Consider the following 13,987-nt stretch of genomic DNA (forward strand, 5'->3'; position numbering starts at 1 on the left):
ACAAACTTCCAAATACACGTATATGTGACAAATTTGGGGCTTTTCCATGCCAAAGTTCAAATGGTGTGCGCTCTGCGCCTTTTGTGGGCAGTCTGTTCTGAAGATAGACTGAGCAACGAGCCGCTTCACCCCACAGCCTGTGTGACAAGTTAGCTTCCTTTAGCATGCACCTTGTCATTTCCAAAATGGATCTAAATTTCCTCTCTGCAATTGAGTTTTGTTGGGGTGTGTAGGCAACTGTGGTCACGTGTGATATGCCTTCTCTAGCCATGACGGCCTGCATCTCATGTGAACAAAATTCCCCACCATTATCGGACATTAAAATGGAAGGGGCTCGCTGGAACTTGTTCTTGACCATGTTAAGATAGTCCCTGAACAATTCCACTGTCTCACTCTTCTCCTTGATAAAGTAGGCTACGCAGAATCTCGAGAAATCGTCCAAAAATATCAAAATATATTTATTACCTCCTAGAGAAGACACATTCATTGGTCCACATAGATCTGTATGGACAATGTCCAATACTTTAGTGCTTCTCTTCTCTGCACAACGTGGGAAAGAAGGTTTAGTTGCTTTCTCACTAACACAAGTTATACATTTTGATGTTGGTGTATTTGTGTTGCTTTGCTTTACCTGCAGACCTCTCACAAGATCACCTTTCTGTAGTTCCAGAATAACGTTGGTGTCTCTGTGTCCAAGTCTCTTGTGCCAGAGTTCCAGACTTCCTTCGTCCTTTTGACTTGGTTGCGCCACCTTTGCAGACTGGTTCTGCTGGTTCTCTGAAACATTAAGCTCATATACACCATCCTTTAGTGTGCCTTGAACATAAACTTCATCATGCTTAGTCACAATACATTGTCCTTTTTCAAATGTAATTTTAAAACCTTTCCTGTCCAAACTGGACACGCTGAGTAAGTTGCAATTAAGCTTTGGTGCAAACTTAACTTCAGTTATCTTAGTATTAATTGTTTCATGATCTACGTTGAATTTCAAATTCACAGTTCCTGAACCAATTGCCTTTACAATGTTGCCATCAGCAATCTCAATTTCAGAGGTTTCATCCCCATTAATCTCATTAAAATACTCCTTTTCATAACAGAAATGAGAACTCGCTCCACTGTCAAGAATCCACTTATTGCGCTTATTTTCACAATCCTGGACAGCTAAACTCCTCTCCTGCATCAACATGGTTTGCTCATGACTCCCCTTCTTAACACCTTGTGGTTTTGAGGGGTGGGATTCAACTTTATCCCCATTTTGACTCTTGCAGTTCCTTGCTATGTGGTTTTTCCCATTGCATTTAAAACAAATTATTTCTCTAGATGTCTGTCTGGACTTTCCAAAATGCTTGGATGCATAGCTGCTATCCTTCCTCCTTGGATTCCTTTCTTGAGAATCAAGGCTATCTCTGCATTCCTCTCTTAAATGGTTGATAAGCTCATTAAAAGTTAAATCCTTTGTGTGATCCATTATACTTTTAAATGGAGCAAACGTAGGTCCCAATGATGCAAGCATAAACGTTACTTTAGTCACATCATCAAAGGCTCTGGGAGTAAGGGCAATTCTTTGAACAATCTCAGAAAAATTCTTAAAATGCTCTGTAAACTCTTCTCTAGAATTCATCTTCAACTTGAGTAACTTATCCAACAAGTATCTATAGGAACTCTCTGTAGATTGTGCATAAATGCGTTCAATGTCCTCTAGGATCTTAGATGCATCATCTTCAAAATTTATCATTGATAGATGCTCATTCCTCAAACTGCTCAAAATTATGTGCTTGGCTTCATCATTTTTAATACTCCAAGCTTCTATCTTAGCTAAAGCTTCTGCATCGGTTCCTGTAGGCTTTTCTTCCTTAATGGCCTGCAGAACACGCCTAGCAGCAAGATAAACTAAAACGCGCTGCTTCCACTGCACAAAATTATTGTCATCCAGCAGCATAAAACTTGGTCTTGCCTCACTATCAAAACTGGAGCTTGCCATCTTAAAACTTCAAAAATTTCCAAAATTCAAAAATCTTTCAAAAATCAAATTCAAAATCTCAAAAATATCTTCACTACCTCTGAGCTTTCTCAGTGCTGTAAACTCTGAGGGAGGGGAGGGGTAGTTAATCCCCCAAGCACACTGCAGAACAAAGAGACCATGTGCTCAACCAGGAAATCCTAACTGGAAAAATCCTACAGAGTTCAAAATCACAATCCAAATCAATCCTTCAAAAATACACAAAATACGCAACTCTGGGCCGCAATAACCCTTTGTGGGAATGTTCAGGAATGTGGATGAGGAGATATTGTTTAATATATCCTATCCCCGCTTGCGCTAGCAAGCACAAAACTTTAGCAGAGTAAAACATTCCCCTTTTGCAAAATACACAGCAGAAGAACGTTTGCGCAGGCTTGATTTAAGCCACTAAAATAAAGTGTATTTTCCTGGTATTTCCCCTTTTTCCCTCTTAAAAGAAAAGACACAACACAATGCTCTTAAAAGTATAAAAGATGTTTACTTACAAGCATCTCGAGGTACAGCACACTCAAGAGGTAGACTTGCTTAGTTAAAAGGTAATATATACATTGTGAAGTTCACTTATAAGAAGTGAGACTCCATCTCATCTCTCTCTCTAGGCTGGAGGCCTTGAGGGAGAGACTCACTAAGATGTGTGTAGTCCAAGAGGTCTGGTCCAAGAGAGGGAAAATGGCTGTTTCCTTCAGGATTTATCTGCCACTTCCTCAACTCATTTGCATGTGAAGGAAGAGGAAACTACGCTTAGTCATATCCTCCTCCTCAGTCCTCCAAGTGGACTATCTAGGGATTGTTGTGACTTGACTGCACTTAACCCTTTGCATCCCACATGATCATGGTGTGGATTTGCCAAGCGTGCCTTCCTCTTAGCACGTTTCTCCCTTTCATCCTGAGTTCGAGTGTCTTCAAAGCCCATGACACCTTTGGTAAAGGCTGTTCTCCAACTGGAGCGCTCGCAAGCCAGTGTTTCCCAGTTGTCAGTGTTTATACTTCATTTTCTTAGATTTGCCTTGAGACAGTCTTTAAACCTCTTTTGTTGACCACCAGCATTACGCTTTCCATTTTTAAGTTCAGAATAGAGTACTGTAGTTGCTTTGGAAGACCGTCATCAGGCATCCGCACAACATGACCAGTCCAACAAAGTTGATGTTGAAGAATCATTGCTTCGACACTGGTGATCTTTGCTTCTTCCAGTACACTGATATTAGTTCGCCTGTCTTCCCAAGTGATGTTGTGTAAAAATTTTCGGAGACACCGTTGATGGAGTCTTTCAAGGAGTTGGAGATGGTGTTTATAAGTGGTCCATGTTTCACACGCATATAGTAAGGTTAATTCTAAGTAGACATTTCCCCCCCAATGTTTTTGGGTAGTGGTGGGGGCTGTGGGTGGAAGTGCTCCGTTCAGTCCTCCCATTGCATTCTTTGCTGTATTCAAATCATGCTCGGTGATGGTAAAACCACTTCTGTGCAGTCAGTTGTGGAGGAATGATTGATGTGGCTGTGGGGGGGGGGCATGGCTCACATGTTGCCTCCTCCTACTCTGTGGTAAGGCCTATTTCCCACAGCAGGTGCCCTGAAATACAGAGACTGCTGCCACATGTTGAAGCAAGGAGTGGGCAGCAAAGCTTTTTGCAAGTTTCCTCCTCTAAATCTATAAACAACCCAATGTCCTGTTCCAAAATATTGCACAACATTCCTCAGTCACTAGGGGGGGAAAAGAGGAAAATCCCTCTGGCTCCCTGTGTGTAAAAACCACAAAACCAAACAAGAACAGCACAGACCTCTGCATTAAATAAACATACATAATTCTGTCTTCTCTCTGTCCATCCATGCTCCAAGATCACATGCTGATTTGCTCTTCAAGAAGAGTCAGGAAGGAAGGAGGGAGGCAAATGGAGAAAATGAACTTTCATGGGTGCATTAAAAAAAAAGTTTCCTGGAATTTTCCCCTGCCCTCTAAGAAACAATCTTAAGGGGTGTGTGTGTCATTTTTTACATTAGAAATATACATATATACGTATATTATAGTAAAGGTACAGGTACCCCTGACCATTAGGTCCAGTCGCGGACGACTGTGGGGTTGCAGTGCTCATCTCGCTTTACTGGCTGAGAGAGCTGGCATTTGTCCACAGACAGCTTCCAGGTCATGTGGCCAGCATGACTAAGCTGCTTCTGGCAAACCAGAGTAGCGCACGGAAACACCGTTTACCTTCCAACTACATAAGAACAGGAATAATCCCCAAAATATAATCTATATATATAAAAATGTGAAAATCGTGAAAATCCAGGTTCCACTTTTCTCCGTAACCACTTGACTGATCGTCCTGAAATTTTGACACAACGATCCAGGCCACTCCCCGCACGTTGTTGGGGACAAAAATCCCTCAAATCGCACACCTGCGCAGGTACAGACCTCAAACAGCGCCCTCAAGTGGAATTCCTCCCACAGTACACCCCCTCCCTTCCTGTGAAATCTAAGCCACACCCACAAACCAAATGACATCATCATCAACCAAGCAACTGAAACACACCAAGGCGGCCATTATCTAGGCATTTGTTTTAGGCCCCTGACAGGCCCGGGGGGGGACCCACAGCAATTCACTTGGGGGCACGGCAAGGGGTTTTTACTTTACCATTTAGTACCACTACCCCCCAAAAAAACCCCCACCAAAGAACCAACATTGCCAAGTGGAGGTCGGGGCCTGCCTGGGGGGGGGGGTGCCACAGGAAGCAGCACGGCCTTTGATTTATGTAGGCCCCTGCATGGCAAGGGGTTTTACCTTACCATTTAGCAGCACTACCCCCACCCAAAAAAACCCCCACCAAAGAACCAACATTGCCAAGTGGAGGTCGGGGCCTGCCTGGGGCGGGGGTTGCCACAGGCTGCAGCACGGCCTTTGATTTATGTAGGCCCCTACACTGCAAGGGGTTTTTACTTTACAATTTAGCACCACTACCCCCAAAAAATCCACAAGACAAAAATAAATATGACTTATTTTATGGGTATGTCTTATTTTAGGAGAAACAACTGATTGTAAGCCTCTGTGTTTTTTTTTAAAATAAAAAAAACAACCATTCACTTTCTCTCCCCAGTTTAAGTCCTCAGATATTTGCAGTGCACACACCCCACCCCATTTACAATTCCCTACCTTCCCCTTGCCACTTCCTGGGTTTTTTTTCTTAGAGTTTTTAAGTGTCAGGTGTAACTTCAGCCTGAACACAGCAGAGTTTGCACAGGTTTTTCCGGAAGCTTCTGGCGGTAACTGAAATGACTAGACGTCTGGACGCAGAATAAACTATATACAGGATTTATTAAAAGAAAAGAAAAGCCAGAGTTTCTATGTACAAAGTTTAGAACTCAAAACACAAAGTAAAATAAATCCTTTCCTCTCTGTCTCTCTCTCTCAACCGATACAGCACTTTTCCTCCTACACTCACCACACCACACACTGTGCTAGCTTTTTCTGATAACAGGTCTCCGTGCTGATCTCAACCGATGAAAACTCAGTTACTAAGGCAGAAGCAGACCTTGGCTTTCTGCCCAGTGTTAATTGCTTGTCCTAGAGCTGATTGTGTGAAGAAGCAATCTGATGGTTTCTCATACTACTAATTTAGCAAAAACCCGAACATTTTTATGGAACTGAACAACTCGGGTACTTCAGAACGCGCCTTCCGTTGCCAGGCCCTTACAGGGCCCGGGCCAGGTAGATAATGTGACCCTGCTTTTAACCCTTTTGTTACTTTTTTAATTTTACTGATTGTGAATATGCTGACTGAGGCCCCCTTTAGATTCGGAGGCCCACACCAAGTGCCCCATATGACCCCCCTCCTTCTGTCTGGGCCTGTCTGTTGCTACGGGGCTATGGGGCTTTACTATTTGACCCCCCCTCCCCGGATTGGGATTTTTTAAGTAGTTCTCTGGGTCCCAGGGCACATCATCACCCCCGATCCTTAATCTAAATATATAGAAATGTTCACGATGCGTGTGCAGGGGCCAATGTATGGAGATACAGGGGGGAGGGGACAACAGAGGGCTCAGACAAAAGTAAATACTGGGAAATGGAACCCAGAAACTGACAGCTCCTTCTCCAAGGATGGGGGCCAATGTAGGAAGATACCAGGGGTAGGGGCCAACACTCCCCAGGAACAACAGAGGGTTCAGACAAAAGTGCATTCTGGGAAATAGAACCCAGAACCTAACAGTTCCTTTTCGAGGGTGGGGGCCAAGGTATGGAGATACAAGGGGGAGGGGCCAACACTCCCCAGGGACAACAAAGGGAAGGGTATCCTACGGAAACACAGGGATGAGCCGGGGTGGAGGGAGGAGGGGCAGGATACGTCATGGATCGTGACAGGGTGGGTGGGTGGATCACAGGAAGGAACCACAGCAACGCGTGGCCGGGTCAGCTAGTTATAAATAAACCTTTTACATATGTACCTTTTACATATGTATAAGCATGAGATGTATTCTATACTAAGTATGAGAGCTATAGGCCTACTATACTATACTATACTATACTATACTATACTATACTATACTATACTATACTATACTATACTATACTATACTATACTATACTATACTATACCATACTATACTATACTATACTATACTTGTTGTTTAGTCATTTAGTCGTGTCCGACTCTTCGTGACCCCATGGACCATAGCACGCCAGGCACTCCTGTCTTCCACTGCCTCCCGCAGTTTGGTCAGACTCATGTTGGTAGCTTCGAGAACGCTGTCCAACCATCTCGTCCTCTGTCATCCCTTCTCCTAGTGCCCTCAATCTTTCCCAACATCAGGGTCTTTTCCAGGGAGTCTTCTCTTCTCATGAGGTGGCCAAAGTATTGGAGCCTCAGCTTCACGATCTGTCCTTCCAGTGAGCACTCAGGGCTGATTTCCTTCAGAATCGATAGGTTTGATCTTCTTGCAGTCCATGGGACTCTCAAGAGTCTCCTCCAGCACCATAATCCAAAAGCATCAATTCTTCGGCAATCAGCCTTCTTTATGGTCCAGCTCTCACTTCCATACATCACTACTGGGAAAACCATATAGACCTTTGTCGGCAAGGTGATGTCTCTGCTTTTTAAGATGCTGTCTAGCTTTGTCATTGCTTTTCTCCCAAGAAGCAGGCGTGAGGCGTCTTTTAATTTCGTGACTGCTGTCACCATCTGCAGTGATCATGGAGCCCAAGAAAGTAAAATCTCTCACTGCCTCCATTTCTTCCCCTTCTATTTGCCAGGAGGTGATGGGACCAGTGGCCATGATCTTGGGTTTTTTTTATGTTGAGCTTCAGACCATATTTTGTGCTCTCTTCTATACAGTACTATGCTATGCTATGCTATGCTATGCTATGCTATGCTATGCTATGCTATGCTACATTATACTACACTGAAATGTTTAAATGTTTCTTTGTTTAAATGTTTAAATGTTTCTTTGTCCTTGAATCTTCCTGCAACATTTGCCATCATCTCCTGCCACACTAGTGTGGCATGGCAAACCGTTTGAGAACTGCTGTGCTAGGGACTTTGCTAGGGACTTTGTTGCCTGAAGCATGCATAGAGGCAATTCAGCTCTTATCAGTCTTTTGCAATCATGTCTCTTCACATGTTTGCTTCCTCCAGCTATTCTTGGCTTACAGGCAAGGTTTCTGTATCAGGGCTATCTGCCACACCCTTTGCACAGTTGCTGTTAAATTCGCCCCTTCAATATCCTCCCATTTCTTATTCATCTAATTGACATTGTGCCCTTCCTCCCAAGAGAGCCGAGGGCAGCAAACACATCATTAAAAACATTATTTGATTATTATCATCATTTTTTTTAACAATTGCCTTCTCTCGGCCGAATCCAGGCTAGAATTTAGACACTCCTGCCCTGGAACAAACTACTTGTTTAAACTAAATGCCACATGGGTTTTATTTATAGAAAACTGCTTTCATCATGTATCGCACGAAATCAATCTGTTAGGTCCTTTCCTCTTGTCTCCGGGGATTTTGATGAGAGTTTCTGCCTGGTCTGCAGTGATACATCCTGACAGGCAGGAGCTTGTCAGGGCAGCCACATAACACCCCCCCCCACACACACACAAACCACAAGTGCATAGCCACACTCCCCAAGTGACTCCAAAAATACTGGCAGCTGTATAAAGGAGAAGTGAAATTATGATGGTGACAACTACTATAATTCATGTAAGAACAGCCTGACAGGACAAGCCAATGGTCCATCTCGTCCAGCTTCCTGTTCTCACAGTGGCCAACCAGATGCTTGTGGGCAGAGGCGGAGCTACCTGCTCTGATAGCCGGAGCAGTACGGGGGCGGGGCTAGCTCCTGCCGCTCACATGGTGATTGTCGGGGAGGGGCACCGCTTGCCTCTTGCCTCCTGTGCAGTGATCGTTGGGGGAGGCAGGGGCGTGGTGTGCATTCTGGGGGCGTGGCGCCTGCCTGGTGTGCATGTCGCACATCCGGGAGGGGGCCGCCGTGGTGGGACCCTATTGGAATAGTGGTGCCAGGGGCGGCCTGCTCCCTCCTCACCCGTGTTTCTCCGCCAGTGCCTGTGGGAAACCTGCAAGCAGGGCCCAAGCAGAAGAGCACTCTCCCTTCCTCTCGGACGAGACACTCAGAAGGCCCCAAAATAGTACAGTGATACCTCGGTTTAAGTACACAGTTGGTTGCGGAAGTCTGTACTTAACCTGAAGCGTACTTAACCCGAAGCGAACTTTCCCATTGAAAGTAATGGAAAGTGGATTAATCCATTCCAGACGGGTCCACAGAGTACTCAACCTGAATAATAATAATAATAATAATAATAATAATAATAATAATAATTATAATTATAATAATTCATTATTATCTATACCCGGCCACTCTGGGTGGCTTCCAACAAATACCAAAATACATTAAAATATCACAGATTAAAAACTTCCCTAAACAGGGCTGCCTTTAGGTGTTTTCTAACAGTCAGGTAGTTGTTTATCTCCTTGACCTCCGATGGGAGGGCGTTCCACAGGCCGGGCGCCACTACCGAGAAGGCCCTCTGCCTGGTTCTCTGTAGCTTTGCTTCTCTCAGTGAGGGAACCGCCAGAAGGCCCTCGGCGCTGGATCTAATAATAATAATAATAATAATAATAATAATAATAATAATAATAATTTATTTATACCCCGCCCATCTGGGCGGCTTCCAACAGAAATGTTAGAATACACTAATTTCTTAAAGATTAAAAGCTTCCCTAAACAAGGCTGCCTTCAGATGTCCTCTAAAAGTCTGGTAGTTATTTTTCTTTTTGACATCTGGTGGGAGGGCATTCCACAGGGCGGGTGCCACTATCGAGAAGGCCCTCTGCCTGGTTCCCTGTAACTTGGCTTCTCACAGCGAGGGAACCGCCAGAAGGCCCTCAGCACTGGACCTCAGTGTCCGGGCTGAACAATGGAGGTGGAGATGCTCTTTCAGGTATACTTGACCATGGCCGTTTAGGGCTTTAAAGGTCAGCACCAACTCTTTGAATTGTGCTCGGAAATGTACTGGGAGCCAATGAAGGTCTTTCTAGACCGGTGTTATGTGGTCTCAACGGCTGCTCCCAGTCACCAGTCTAGCTGCCGCATTCTGGATTAATTGCAGTTTCCGGGTCACCTTCAAAGCTAGCCCCACATAGAGCGCATTGCAGTAGTCCAAGCGAGAGATAACTAGAGCATGCACCACTCTGGCGAGACAGTCCGCGGGCAGTAGGGTCTCAGCCTGCGTACCAGATGGAGCTAATAAACAGCTGCCCTGGATACAGAATTAACCTGCGCCTCCATGGACAGCTGTGAGTTCAAAATGACTCCCAGGCTGCGCACCTGGTCCTTCAGGGGTACAGTTACCTCATTCAGGACCAGGGAGTCCCCCACACCTGCCCGCCTCCTGTCCCCCACAAACAGTACTGTAGTTCTGTCTTGTCAGGATTCAACCTCAATCTGTTAGCCACCATCCAACCTCCAACCGCCTCCAGACACTCACACAGGACTTTCACCGCCTTCACTTGTTCTGATTTGAAAGAGAGGTAGAGTTGGGTGTCATCCCAAGGTAGAGTTGGATGAACAGCCAGCCCAAACCCCCTGATGATCTCTCCCAGCGGCTGCATATAGATGTTAAAAAGCATGGGGGAGAGGACAGAACCCTGAGGCACCCCACAAGTGAGAGCCCAGGAGTCTGAGCACTCATCCGAAGCATACTTAACCCGAATTATGAGTGTAATTGGTTCTGGAAGTCCGTACTTAACCTGAAATGTACTTAACCTGAAGTGAACTTTCCCATTGAAAGTAATGGAAAGTGGATTAATCCATGCCAGACGGGTCCGCGGAGTACTTAAACTGAAAGTACTCAAACCGAAGCGTACTTAAATCGAGGTGTGACTGTACTGCTCTATTATGCCTTGGGCAGACCACACCTGGAGTACTGTGTCCAGTTCTAGGTGCCACAATTTAAGAAGCATGTTTGCAAGCTGGAACACATGTAGAGGAGGGCGACCAAGATGATGAAGGGTCTGGAAACCAAGCCTTGTGAGGAACGGTTGAAGGAGCAGGGCATGTTTGGCCTGGAAAAGAGGAGAGTGAGAGGAGCTAGGATAGCCGTCTTCAAATGTCTCAAGGGCTGTCCCATGGAAGAGGGAGAAAGCTTGCTTTCTCCTGCATTGGAGGGGTAGATTCTGATGAAACATTAGGAAAAACTTTCTGACAGTAAGAATTGTTTGACAGTGGGACGGACTCCCTCGAAAGGTGGTAGACGACTCTCCTTCATCCAGGGCCGGATTTTGGTTTGATGAGGCCCTAAGCTACAGAAGGTAATGGGGCCCTTTATATATCCATCTGTCCCTTGTCAACAACAAATTGTCACTGTTTTTTGTGTTGAATATATGCTATATGGTAATTTATGTACCTAATAGGTCCATACATAACACAAAACACTGTTGCTGTATGTAGGATTTATTTCATTTGTTTTTTATCTTATATTTTGGAAATGTACATCCAGGTTTTTTTCTTTAGTTTTTTTTGGAGGGCCACAAGAGAGAGGGGCCCTAAGCTATAGCTTGTTTAGCTTACACGTAAATCCTGCACTGCCTTCATTGGAGGTTTTTAAGCAAAGGGTGATTGCCATCTATCATGGACATAGGAGCCAACTCCTAGGGGCTGAGGTCCCTTAGAATCATAGAATCATAGAGTTGGAAGAGACCACAAGGGCCATCCAGTCCAACCCCCTGCCAAGCAGGAAACACCACCAAAGCATTCTTGACATATGGCTGTCAAGCCTCTGCTTAAAGACCTCCAAAGAAGGAGACTCCACCACACTCCTTGGCAGCAAATTCCACTGCCGAACAGCTCTTACTGTCAGGAAGTTCTTCCTAATGTTTAGGTGGAATCTTCTTTCTTGAAGTTTGAATCCATTGCTCCATGTCCGCTTCTCTGGAGCAGCAGAAAACAATCTTTCTCCCTCCTCCATATGACATCCTTTCATATATTTGAACATGGCTATCATATCACCCCTTAACCTTCTCTTCTCCAGGCTAAACATACCCAGCTCCCTAAGCCGTTCCTCATAAGGCATCGTTTCCAGGCCTTTGACCATTTTGGTTGCCCTCTTCTGGACACGTTCCAGCTTGTCAGTATCCTTCTTGAACTGTGGTGCCCAGAACTGGACACAGTACTCCAGGTGAGGTCTGACCAGAGCAGAATACAGTGGTACTATTACTTCCCTAGATCTAGATGCTATACTCCTATTGATGCAGCCCAGAATTGCATTGGCTTTCTTAGCTGCTGCATCACACTGCTGACTCATGTCAAGTCTGTGGTCTACCAAGACTCCTAGGTCCTTTTCACATGTACTGCTCTCAAGCCAGGTGTCTCCCATCCTGTATTTGTGCCTTTCATTTTTTTTTTGCCCAAGTGTAGTACCTTACATTTCTCCTTGTTAAAATTCATCTTGTTTGCTTTGGCCCAGTTGTCTAATCTGTTAAGGTCATTTTGAAGTGTGATCCTGTCCTCTGGGGTATTAGCCACCGCTCCCAATTTGGTGTCGTCTGCAAACTTGCTCAGGATGCCCTCAAGCCCATCATCCAAGTCATTGATAAAGATGTTGAATAAGACTGGGCCCAAGACTGAACCCTGTGGCACCCCACTAGTCACTACTCTCCAGGATGAGGAGGAGCCATTGATGAGCACCCTTTGGGTTCGGTCAGTAAGCCAGTTACAAATCCACTGAATGGTAGCATTGTCTAGCCCGCATTTTACCAGCTTCTTTACAAGAATATCATGGGGCACCTTGTCAAAGGCCTTGCTGAAATCAAGATAGGCTACATCCACAGCATTCCCTTCATCTACCAGGCTTGTGATTCTGTCAAAAAATGAGATCAGATTAGTCTGACATGACTTATTTTTCAGAAACCCATGCTGACTTTTAGTGATCACAGCATTCCTTTCTAGGTGCTCACAGACCGTTTGCTTAATGATCTGCTCTAGAATCTTTCCTGGTATTGATGTCAGGCTGACTGGGCGGTAATTGTTTGGGTCCTCTCTTTCCCCCTTTTTGAAAATAGGGACAACATTTGCCCTCCTCCTGTCTGCTGGAACTTCGCCTGTTCTCCAGGAATTATCAAAGATTATTGCCAGTGGTTCTGAAATCACCCTTCTGTCCCCCCCAATAAAATATTTGAGGGGGCTGCCCCCACAAAGTTAATGGGCATTGCCATTCAAATGGTGTGCATATGCCATATCATGTGATCAATTATGTGGGGCGGGGCTTACCTGTCCCCCCCTATAATATTCAAGTCTTGGATGTTTTAGTCAAGATTCCTGCATTGCAAGGGGTTGAACTGGGTTCCTTCCAACTCTACAACTCTGTGTTTCTATGAAAATGTGGAAAAAAAACCATTCATAATAAAGCTTGAGCTGCTACCATTCCATGCACACAGAGCTTAGATGTACAGTAGCACCATAACCATTATCAATTGTGCAAATGTGTGCATGTTTTAAAAAGACTATACAGTGGTACCTCTGGTTACGAATTTAATTCGTTCCAGAGGTCCATTCTTAAGCTGAAACCGTTCTTATCCTGAGGCGCGCTTTCGCTTATGGGGCTTCCTTCTGCGTGCGCACCTCTGGCCCGTGATTTCCGTTCGCATCCTGGGGCAAAGTTCGCAACCAGGAGAAGCTACTTCTGGGTTAGCGGAGTTCGTAACCTGAAGCATTCCTAACCAGAAGCGTTTGTAACCAGAGGTACCACTGTATAGCAGGCACGTGAAGGTCTAGTTCAGGATGAGGAGAGGGTGGGGGTGTTTAATCTCTTACCCTTTGATCTTTTATCATTGCCTGAGGACACTGCTTGGTGAGAGGAAGCAGTACCAGGGAGGAGTGTTTGCTGTTCAACTCCTCCTTGAGTGAGAGTCATCTCTGGAAGGACATTGGAACTTGGGTGAGAGTCAGATTACACTTCCAACTGTATGCTTGACAAGTGACAATTTTTATTGGTGGTTGCCTCATCTCCTTAATGTTTTTTGTCCCCCGGGCTTGAGATGAGCCACTTCAGGATGATTTTATTATTTGTTATTTTATTTATATCCCAACTTTCCTCCAGGACGAAAGGGAGAAACATGCCAAGAGTAAGGCATGCTTGGTGTAATGAACTAAGCTTGGATCCTAGAGCAATAGGCAAGTGGGATCCTAGAATGCAACAACTTGCAGGAGAAGACCAATCAGGCTCCAGAAAGAAGTTAATCAGCCTATTAGGCTGGTAGGATCATAGAATGCAACAACTGATTGGCCTGCAGGAAAAGACCAGTCAGGCTCCAGGAGGGAAGCAGAATCAGCCAATCAGATGGGACTCATTGTGTGTGTGTGTGTGTGTGTGTGTGTGTGTGTGTGTGTGTGTGTATAAATGTAAACTGGGTATGTTCCTTCATCTCCAATGTTCAACTAACCACTTGATCGATTGAGGTGAGAGGG

Source organism: Zootoca vivipara, chromosome 2 (assembly GCF_965207765.1).
Source record: "Zootoca vivipara chromosome 2, rZooViv2.hap1.1, whole genome shotgun sequence".
Lineage (NCBI taxonomy): Eukaryota > Metazoa > Chordata > Lepidosauria > Squamata > Lacertidae > Zootoca > Zootoca vivipara.